This window comes from Littorina saxatilis, linkage group LG14 (genome assembly GCF_037325665.1).
Source record: "Littorina saxatilis isolate snail1 linkage group LG14, US_GU_Lsax_2.0, whole genome shotgun sequence".
NCBI classification, from domain to species: domain Eukaryota; kingdom Metazoa; phylum Mollusca; class Gastropoda; order Littorinimorpha; family Littorinidae; genus Littorina; species Littorina saxatilis.
Window position 1 is genome coordinate 1,403,225 of NC_090258.1, and position 11,682 is coordinate 1,414,906.

Consider the following 11,682-nt stretch of genomic DNA (forward strand, 5'->3'; position numbering starts at 1 on the left):
TGGGACTTTGACTCTTGCCTAGTTTTGTGCGTACGGTAAGTGAACTGTTCTCATTTGAAGAAATTGTGATTGCTCATCCGTTCTAAGGCAGATTCAACGCGCTGCTTGCAAAGTAAACGTGCCAGGGCCGGACCAAGTTCGTTTGAGGGGGGGGGGGGGGGGGGTTCCAACTGAGGGCAGGGGTCCAAAGTCCACATTTTTTTTTCTCTGAGAGGTACATTGGATGGCCAGGGGGGGGGGGGGGGGGGCTGCGTGCTAGCGTCCGTGTTTCGTGTTTCGTGAGTAAGTGTGTGTTTGCGAGTGTGTGTGTGTGTGTGTGTGTGTGTGTGCATGTTGATTGGGTTGTTCGATAACTTGTGTGTGTTTGTGCGTGTGTGTGTGTGTGTGTGTGTGGGGGGGTGATGGGTGTGTATTAGTGTAGATCAACGCGCATGCGTCCGTGTCTGCGCGTATGTATATGTGTGGGTGTGTGTGTGTGTGGTGTTGGTGGGTGTGTGTGTGTGGGGAGGGGGGGTGTAAGCAAACGTCCAAGGATACCATATTAAAGATTTCCCATACGAGGTTTCATAACTTAGGGGTGTTCTCCACAGCTTGATGCCATTTTGTCACACGCATTGAGGGACCCTCATACAAGATCACATGAAGCCTACAACAGTAGGGGAAAGGCTCCTAATATGGACCGGCTCCTAATATGGACCACCTCCTGTTCTGACAAACTAACGGCGCTAGAGCGCTCAAAACAATTTCATTCGTTTTATTACATTTAGTCAAGTTTTGACTAAATGTATTAACGTAGAGGGGGGAATCGAGACGAGGGTCATATGGTGTATGTGTGTCTGTGTGTGTGTGTGTATAGCGATTCAGAGAAAACTACTGGACCGATCTTTATGAAATTTGACATGAGAGTTCCTGGGTATGAAATCCCCAGACGTTTTTTTCATTTTTTCCATAAATGTCTTTGATGACGTCATATCCGGCTTTTCGTGAAAGTTGAGGCGGCACTGTCACGCTCTCATTTTTCAACCAAATTGGTTGAAATTTTGGTCAAGTAATCTTCGACGAAGCCCGGACTTCGGTATTGCATTTCAGCTTGGTGGCTTAAAAATTAATTAATGACTTTGGTCATTAAAAATCGAAAAATTGTATAAAAAAAAATAAAAAATTATGAAACGATCCAAATTTACGTTCATCTTATTCTTCATCATTTTCTGATTCCAAAAACATATACATATGTTATATTGGGATTAAAAACAAGCTCTGAAAATTAAAAATATAAAAATTATGATTAAAATTAAATTTCCGAAATCGTTTTAAAAACTATTTCATCTTATTCCTTGTCGGTTCCTGATTCAAAAAACATATAGATATGATATGTTTGGATTAAAACACGCTCAGAAAGTTAAAACGAAGAGAGGTACAGTAAAGCGTGCTATGAAGCACAGCGCAACCGCTACAGCGCCAAACAGGCTCGTCACTTTCACTGCCTTTTGCACTTGCGGCGGACTACGTTCAGTTTCATTCTGTGAGTTCCACAGCTTGACTAAATGTCGTAATTTCGCCTTACGCGACTTGTTTTCACTTTTGGCAGCGTTCAATCTAAATTTGCCGCCTAAAACGGGCTCGTTTTTGTCCACAGCCAGAGCTTTCATAACACAAAAATTGCTATATATGACAGCTAAGATAGCAATTTTGTTACATTTTAACAGTGTGTACCCCGAGGTTCTACTGCACAAAAAAAAAATAGCAAAACCTCAAACTTAGTCAGAGTATGTGTGAGTCCCCTAATATGGACCACCTTCAACAAATCGAAGAAAATAAAAACTAAAGGCAATTTCAGTTCATTCATCAAGAAGCTTGCTGAAAATAACCTATAACTAGCCCTCGAGATTTAAAAAAATAATAACAAATATTATTTTTTTGGTGGAAGTTGATAATTTCACTTATTTTCACTCTGTTTTTGATAAGCTTCTTCAGTTTCCTGGTGTGCTTCAAATAATGCTCTCATCAACCCGAAGCAGCTAAATCTAAAGCATATTTAAATTAGTCTGACTTGCACACTAAGTTGTATCATGTTATTTTGAAGTATAGGGTTTTTTTAACAGTGATTCGTGAAGGCCTTTTCACTGGTCCATATTGGGCGCCCAGGCTCCTAATATGGACCATTTGTGATTTTTTCTGTATTTAATTTTTGCTGAAGGTCTATCAAAGCTATTTCACTCTAATTAGGCCTAACTGTTAAACTAAGAGAGAAGGACTACCAACCACAAAAGGAAACTTCTTCGCAAGAAAACAAGCTAGTTATCAGCAATAAACAAAAGGTGGTCCATATTAGAGGCCCTTCCCCTACATTACAGTTAGGATTCTGAAAATCTAGACATGTTCCAACCCTGTTCTGCTAAACGTAACAGTACCCCGGGTCTCTGGTCGGTGACTCTGGCCCAGGGGCCAGTTTCATAAGATAGCCATGAACCGACTGACAGTCGTCAGTCGATCGACTGCCCAGTCGATGAACTGTGGTTGATCGCCGTGTCACCGAAAAGCGCGTTTCATGAGCGAATCACCGTCACCCGCGGACAACCGACTGTACAGTAATTAAAATCCGAATGGCCAAGTCGAGGGCTAAATTTAGCAACATTACCACTTCCGTTTGCTCATTCGCACGTGGAAATGGCCGATTTCGAAAAAAAAACAAGTCTCGGCCCGCTCAAAATAACAATGACCGAGACTTTCAGTAATTCCTTCGCGTGGCGTCTAACCCTCTTACGCCATAATGTGACGTCTTCAAGACATAACCCTGACTTGTCTCCTGGATTACTGCGTCATGATAGATACATTTCGAAGAACAATCACAAGGTTTGGCTCACAATCCAAAAAAGTGTGAGCATTCTGCCATTGACTGTGCGGATAATTACATTTATTTTCGGTTTTCCGCAGTAAGCCGAACCACAGGCGGAAGGTATCGTTCACTGGACCACTACTTCCATAGAAAGACTACAAAAAAAAGCTGAGTGACAAACCTTGTAGTCTTTCTATGGAAGTAGTGGTCCAGTGAACGATACCTTCCGCCTGTGGCCGAACACAGCGTTGGGGGGAGAGCATCACTGTGTTTGGCCGACTTCAGGGGCCAGTTTCATAAGCCAGAAACACAGTCGACCAACTGCAGTTTTCCGAGAGAACCACAGTAATCCGACGTTATCGGGTTTCACGAAAAAAATTTCAGTCGGCCGACTGCGGGTCGTCTCACCGGAAGTCGGCCAAACACGGTGATCGCTCTCCCCCCCAACACTGTGTTCGGCTTACTGCGGTAAACCGAAAATAAATGTAATTATCCGCACAGTCAATGGCAGAATGCTCACACGTTTTTGGATTGTGAGCCAAACCTTGTGATTGTTCTTCGAAATGATCTATCATGACGCAGTAATCCAGGAGACAAGTCAGGGTTATGTCTTGAAGACGTCACATTATGGCGTAAGAGGGTTAGACGTCACGCGAAGGAATTACTGAAAGTCTCGGTCATTGTTATTTTGAGCGGGCCGAGACTTGCTTTTTCTTCGAAATCGGTCATTTTCACGTGCGAATGAGCAAACGGAAGTGGTAATGTTGCTAAATTTAGCCCTCGACTTGGCCATTCGAATTACTGTACAGTCGGTCGACTGCGGTTGTCCGCGGGTGACGGTGATTCGCTCATGAAACGCGCTTTTCGGTGACCCGGCGATCAACCACAGTCCATCGACTGGGCAGTCGATCGACTGTCAGTCGGTTCACTGCTATCTTATGAAACTGGCCCCTGGTGAGACGACCCGCAGTCGGCCGACTGAAATTTTTTTCGTCAAACCCGATAACGTCGGATTACTGTGGTTCTCTCGGACAACTGCAGTTGGTCGACTGTGTTTCTGGTTTGTGAAACTGGCCCCAGGGGCCCCCTCTTTAAAGTGTATCTAAACCCCATTTTTCAACCCAAAACCCTTATTACCAACGCAAACATACACCCAGATGCATTCCATTCCCACCCCTTCAAAGGCCCGAAGATGCGAGGAGCAGACGCAGCGAGTGGGAAAAGTCCGTAAAAGCTCGCACCTGCCAGCCTTCAGCTGAAACAAGACGATGATGCTAAAAATAGAAACGTCGGCAGATGACGTAGAGATGGGAATGGGAGTGGGAGCGGAAGCAGCGCCCTCTCCATGGATCTAGATCTAACTTTCTGCAAACACGAGTCAGCATGAGTAGATCGTTTCTGCGTCGTTTATGGTTGCAATACTATCCATGCAAACATGCCGGGAATAAGTAAGCTTACTCACGGGTTCCCTCAAGTCTTTCACAGAAGGAAAGCTTGGATTGACTTTGTGGAAACGGTTTATTCACAACCAACGAGTGGACACCATTTTGCAGATGATGCATTTGCAGAACAGTTCACAGCTCCCTTGTTCGAATCCGAACTCGGTTATCGTCCGAGTCGGAGGTTGTTGGAGGATTCTGTCCCGTCAGGGATCCCACTAACGTTTATCAATGTAAAGAAGAATTTGAATGCTGCATAAAAGACAGTTGAGACGGCTGACGAAGAAGTGTCGAACCGGAGAAAGACTCAAAGTCGACGGAAAAGAAAAGTGATGAAGGCAAGTGATCGTTATGTTTCTGTTGGCGGTGCATGATTAAATTTAACGGCAGACGTAGTGCGTTGCTACTTGCATCTCCATCGTTTATGTAAGGTATGTGTGTCCGTGTGAATATGTGTAGGAGGGAGACTGAGACTCTCAAAAATTCGGATTTCTGATTTCTCTCTCTGTCTTGCCAATAAAATAATAACGAAGAGATACACACAGAAGACACACACACAAACAGACACAGACACAGACAACCACACCCATAGACATGCATATACACTTTCTTTGATCCAGAATCACAGAGACAGACGGACAGACACATACACCACACATACGCATAGACATGCACATACACTTTGATCCAGATTGACACATAGACGGACGGGGACACACACACACACACACACACACATTCACACGCAAACAGTCACATTCACATATATATACACACACACACAATCACACTCAAAACACACATAAACACACATCATACCTCCAGCAGATTTTTTTTTACAATGTAGAAATATCTAGGTCATTGATTATTAGATTCATTCCTGTAAAATCTCCCAAATCTAACAAACAAATACATGTACCGTAAAATCCCTAGCATAAGCCCACCATCTAGCAAACGCCCACCCCCCACTTTGGGCCAAAAGTTGTGCACAGGGATAACTACCTAGCAAACGCCCACCCTGATTTTTTCAAAGAGACTCACTTTCACCAGGATTTGTGCAGACTGTTCTAAAAGTCATCTTTTTCCCCTTCTTTACCTTTTCGTGTTTCTTTCCTTTTTTCTTATTCTTTGTCCCCTCTCCTCACTCCCACCCATCGTTCATGTTTTTTCGAGTTTCTCTTCTCTTTTTTTTCCTAAGTTTGTGGGTTTTTCTTTCTCAGAAAGATTGGGCCTTTTGAAGACAAAATCCAAGTTCAGTTAACGTTTCATTTCCAAAGACGATCGTGTAATTTCTTCCCTGTACAGAAAGAAAGGGCTTCATTGGTGTTGACATTTCGACATTTCATCAAGTTTCTTTTTCCCGGAATTGTGTTGTTATTGTTTGTCCTTGCAAAGGTCTGGCGATTTTCTTTTTACTCATAAATTTATATGAATGACTATGCTCGTGTTGTTTTCAGAAGAGCCAGTCCTTTTCTCTCTCTCTCTCTCTCTCTCTCTCTCTCTCTCTCTCTCTCTCTCTCTCTCTCTCTCTCTCTCTCATGGCTGGCCTTCTTTGCCTCAAAGTCCTTTTTTTTCTTTTTTCCTTCACTTCCACTCACACGACCTAACTTACATGCTTTCTGAGTTTGTATTCACTCAATTACACGGTTGAGCACAAAACTTACTTTGTGCAAAGGGGTCTATCCCTAGCAAACGCCCACCCCCCAATTTTGCCCTAAATCTGTGCACAGGGGGGGTGGGCTTATGCTAGGGATTTTACGGTACATGTAGTTGAAACAAATGTCTTGTGCAAGAGAGATCAAGGGAGATAATTTTGATGCAATTGTTAATGACATTGCATAGTGATATCCTTTAAAAAAAAAAATTGAAAATAAGGAATATAGTTAAAATTGTATTCTCGGAATTGTTCAAAAATAAATTTGAAGGGAGGCAACTAATAGATGAACAAACAATATTACAATTTACACATTCAGTTATGCTTTTTTTTGGATAAGATCTATTAATGAGAATTATACAATAAATACACATGGAGGGGGGGAGGGGTGCAGAGTGATTTTGAATGAGGTATCTGTCTAATATTTAGTAAAGCGTGGAATTATGACTGAGAGTGAGAGTCATTAATTCGGTGCATTTAAATTTGTATCCTGTTTTCAGGCTGTTCCTTGCCACTCTGCATTACAATGAAAATGGGGACAGGGGTGATGCGCTTGATGAGGAAGGAAATCCCGACGTTGTCCATCACATTCCCAAAAGGAAAGAAAGGAGAGTACAGTGTGAGGAAGTGCAAAGGGCCACGAGCTTATGGTAAGTTACATGCAGGGTAATTACTGACTGCTGGTTTTTAGCAGACACACACACAAATGAAAATCCTCTTCTTTTCTTATACTCCGGAATTCTGGCAATTTACCCAAACACACACTCACACACACAACTGAAGAGGGAAAAGACAGAGAGAGAAATATTACATTTAATTTTGTTCAGTTGGGTATTCGCTAGAACTGCAGCATTCTTCCTAAAATGCATTTTTGCAAGCATAAAAGCTGTACTTGGTTCCGTGCTAATAATGCCTTTTTACGACTATCTCATCCTGAGCTATCCACTGTTACATTTACAGGTCACGTGTCAAGATTGCTTCAACGTCTGTTTGAGAAGCTGACAAAGGATCCAGGTGCCTTTGAAGCTTCCTTCCCAGAGGAATTTTGTGACAAACCTGACTTTTGGGCCGCTGCATATCAACCCCCCCCCCCCCCTCCCATACCGATAAGAAGCTGCAGCACCATACAGTACAAGATAACCAAACTGATCCCACTTTTCCCCGCTGATGTCGACACCAACGACAATACTGAACAAAATGCACTTGCAAGGCATTACAGATTTTACTCTTTTATTTCATAAGTGATGCATTAGATTATAAATACATTTTCATGTTACCATTTTCATTCAAGCTCAGACCACTCAAAACCTCTGTAGTACATCAGACGGAAATGCATATCTGATGGCCCGTACTCCACATGAAGGTAAAGGTATCCTGATTTTCCTCCCTAGCACACCATGGCACCACCTCACAAGCTGTCAGAATCCTATGTAGCGGTACTTCCTGAAAAATAATCACAAAATCTGTGACATAAGTGTGTGTTGCATAGTCCGGCAGGGTGTTCCTACAAAAGGTGTGGAAAGTGGGGGGAAGAACACTTATTTTTCGTGAATTGATAGAATGGCTTGTTTCATGGCTGGCTGGCTGTGTGTGTGTGTGTGTGTGTGTGTGTGTGTGTGTGTGTGTGTGTGTGTGTGTGTGTGTGTGTGTGACAGTATGACAAGATCCATGTAAATCTTTCATTTTACCTAGTTACTTATGTTTAAAATGTACTTTCCAAAATGTGTTTCTTTCCAGCATTATGTTGATCTTGTTTCACACAAAGTGTATAAACTATGAATCTATTATTCACTTCTGGACTTCAGTGTGGAGAGATCCGAGGATAACAAAATAATATTTACTGGTTTGTATATAATATATTATATGCATCATACCATGTCAAACACATCGCGTGATCGACAAGAAGAGGAAATACTATGTGTGCACTTGTATGTCTTATCTTTTAATTTAATGGGTTTTTTTAATGGACCAACTTTCAACTTTGTGAGAAGAAAGAGTTTTTAAGACATGAAAAACAAGGATTGCTTTAAACCTGCAAATTAAAAAAAATCTTCTGTCACCTTCTTCTTCAGGTGTGTGAATGGATGGGTGTACGGGGTACATTTGTCATGTGGAACAGACCTAGAAGTATCTGCCAACACATCACGATGATGTGACAAGCACATGCTTGGTAAAGAAAGATAGGTGTGTCACTTACTCCTTAAGAGTAGCCTGTAAAAACCCATGCTCCTCCCGGTACTGGTAATATGCCGTCTCCAGCATATCCGTGTTTAGGCAGACGCTTTCAAATTATGGGAGCTGCGTGATGAATGTAATGCCAATTTTTTCGGGAGGTCTGCAAACATAACAGTATTGTTATAACTTATGGTTAACTATGAAATTAGTGTAAGAACTTCTGTCTTTCTTTATTTGGTGTTTAACGTCGTTTTCAACCATTCAAGGTTATATCGCGACGGGGAAAGGGGGGAGATGGGATAGGGGAAAGGGGGGAGATGGGATAGAGCCACTTGTTAATTGTTTCTTGTTCACAAAAGCACGAATCAAAAAATTGTTCCAGGGGCTTGCAACGTAGTACAATATATGACCTTACTGGGAGAATGCAAGTTTCCAGTACAAAGGACTTAACATTTCTTACGTACTGCTTGACTAAAATCTTTACAAACATTGACTATATTCTATACAAGAAACACTTAACAAGGGTAAAAGGAGAAACAGAATCCGCTAGTCGCCTCTTACGACATGCGGGGGGCAGAGAAATAAGGATGTGGAAAAGAAGACTTTTGGTAAGTGAAATAAAGGTGATGGATCCAGTCAGGTAGAAATAAGACAACAAGAAAGGAATCGGAAAACTGCAGGGAATAGTAGGGAGAGTTTTCTTGGAAGGAAATATAGGTGAAAGGACTGGTAAGGCAGAAATAAGACAAAAGAAGAGAAGTAAAGGGGTGGGGAAGCTTAGTGGAAACACTCCCGCCGCGTGAAGGCGACCCCATGGGAGCAGTGTAAGAACTAAACTTCTAACAGACATTATGAAGTTAAGGCTTTACAGACTATTTATAGTAATGAATAACCTCTGCATCATTGTTGCAAAATAGTCACACTTTTCCTTTGCTCTTTTCATTGAAAAAAAAAGTAATTTAACTAATGCCAAGTAAAAAGTAATACATACCTGCCTGGGACAGTTCAGCTTCTTCATAATTTTAGTAGACTCTGTGCAGCAGTTGCATTCCTCCACTTTCTCCATCTCCACACAGTTGGCACATTCAGACCTGAAAGTATCACAAACAATCTTCACTCGTTTCTATCCTTCCGCCGAGTGTTGCGAATGCACACATGTTGGAAGTATTCTTAGATTTCATCAGAAAGAAATAATAACATTAGTTCTAAAAATGTAACTTGCCAACTCAAAATGTAAACACTAGGGACTGCCAGATTCGCCTTCGTCAAAAGCTCGTGCGTGTCGATCTTCGTGAGTTTGCTTCTATAAAATGTTCATTCTGGAGAAAATGTTCATTCTGGAGGCCTAGTGAATTTCTTGCATATAACCAGGTCATGTCCAAAATAGACACTAGCTCTGGAGACAGACTGAAAAACCAAGTTAGCATAGCCTAGTGCACAAACACCCACACAAACGGTACTCATGTCACAGTTCAGATCTAGATCTAGACTCCAAGCTTGACACATCCTGTCAGAATGTCCTTTTCTCGGTTGCTTGTACCCAAAATAAAACGTGACTTCGTTACTCACCAGTCTGTGTTCCCAAGGCGATTAATCATGCTGCTGTTGTCAGAAAGATGATTTTCCTCCACGTTCCTTTCATTTTCTCGTGCCCGAGGTTCAAACATATATGGTACAACACGATTGTGGTTCACCACGTTTTGTGCGCCACGACTGACTGTCGTCCATTGTGCTCTCTTCCCATGTCTACGTCACAGGCACTTGGCTGGCGCGTCGGGAGTTCTCGGGTTTTCTCGGCAAAGTCCGGATGAGCAAATTTAGTACGCATGCCAGTTGGCGAACGGCTGAGCGCAGAGCGGTTAAAGTGCAGAAAAATGTCGTAACTGGAACCCCTCTACACACACTCAAACCTGTACTTGCAGGGTTTAGACACACTTTAACCCCCCCCCCCCCCCCCCGAGCCCTCCCTCTGTCTGTCTCTCTCCCTCCCCCTCTCTCTCTCTCCCTCTCTCCCCCTCCTCCCTCTCTCCCATCAAAGTTTCATACAGATATACGTTATGATCCACAGCTGGGTACCATTTTGTGAAATGCATTCTCAGTCCTTTAAAATGATCCTTGGATTGCTGAATGCTGCACGTCTGTCCGTGTGTGTGTGCGTGTGCGTGTGTGTATGTGTGTGTGTGTGTGTATGTGTGTGTGTGTGTGTGTGTGTGTGTGTGTGTGTGTGTGTGTGTGTGTGTGTGTGTGTGTGTGATCAACAAATCTAACCTTCGAGACCTTTCCAAATCTTTCCCGCACGTCCGAGAAGAGAAACGCTGGCCGGCACTTTCATCTCTGAACGATAGCCAAAGTACAGCTCCTTTAAAGGCTGCCCTTTTCGTAGCGTTCATTAATTAATTCCTATTGTTTACATGTGCCAATAAAACTGTACCTAAGTGGATATAATAACGATTAGCTGTAGCTTTCGAACACAGAAACAATTATTTCAGTATTGCAAAGTGGTTTTGATAGTGTCGAATGTAAACAAAACAGTCTCAAAGTGAAAGTGGATGTTTTACGAAATTGCGAAGTTAACAAGAATACAGAAAAGCGCGCTTTCCTGCTTAGCACAACAATACGCTACCGCGCTAATCTGGCGTGTCAATATCACTACATTTTGCACGTGGAAGGTGAGCGATTTCCTTCACGCGGGGATTGGCGACGCTGTACTGTCTGTGTTAACGGTCTAAAAATAGCTCAAGTCCTGGAGAACATAGCATTATTTCTCGTAATTGGTAAGGACTTCAAAGCTAAAACTTTGCAGGAAGCTTAATTTATACATCCCCGCAACGATGGAAAAAGCCCTGGAAGTAATTAAAAAGGACAATGTCAGCCTTAAATAAATTGAAGCTGGCTTCACTCGAGGGCGCTGGAAAAATCGCTAAAAACATACGGAACGCGGATCGTATCAACTGATGCAGGAAATTGATGCATCCAAAACCAAGAATTTGATGCATCATTTTCACAAAAGGATGCATCATTTTCAAAAAGGATGCATCATTTTCCAAAACTGATGCATCCGATACGAAAATGATGCATCCGATACGAAAATGATGCATCTTTTTGATGCATCATTTTGATGCATCACTTTCGGTTTTGTATGCATGCGAAAGATCATTCATTTCCGGTCTTTCCGTAAGAAATGCCTGAGCACGGAAAAACTTGAAATGACATTTTGACGAATATAAACAGATTGGTTAGATAAAACAAAAATAAACGTACAACATACCATTAAATAGGGAACAAGTCAAAGTCACGGCATTATGCATTTTAAGGCATTTTTTGTTTTGTTTGTGGTTTGTCTTTTGTGCACACGAAGTTTTGACGCCCTTGACCTTCGACTCAAACTTTCGTTTTCCGACGTTTTCAACATGGCCGAAGAAGAATCGTTTTTGACTGGTGTTCCGCGAACCTTTTCTTATTGTGCAAATGTTTTGTGATCGGGATCTTACACACAAGAAGCCCTTGAACGGTAAGTGTTTTTTGAAATGCAAAGTGTATGTCTGTCTTAAGAGTGTTGACGGAACCCGAAAATTCTG

At 42.2% G+C, this 11,682-nt stretch overlaps 1 long non-coding RNA gene across 1 annotated transcript; it reads right to left on the reverse strand.

Moving 5' to 3' along the window:
• Positions 1-7,142: 7,142 nt before the first annotated feature.
• LOC138946853 (uncharacterized) lies at positions 7,143-10,042 on the reverse strand. Its single transcript, XR_011449438.1, has 4 exons — positions 9,674-10,042; positions 9,096-9,195; positions 8,127-8,264; positions 7,143-7,372 (listed from the first exon to the last, which is right to left on the reverse strand). It is a non-coding gene; the product is annotated as an uncharacterized lncRNA (long non-coding RNA).
• Between the last annotated feature and the right edge of the window lie 1,640 nt (positions 10,043-11,682).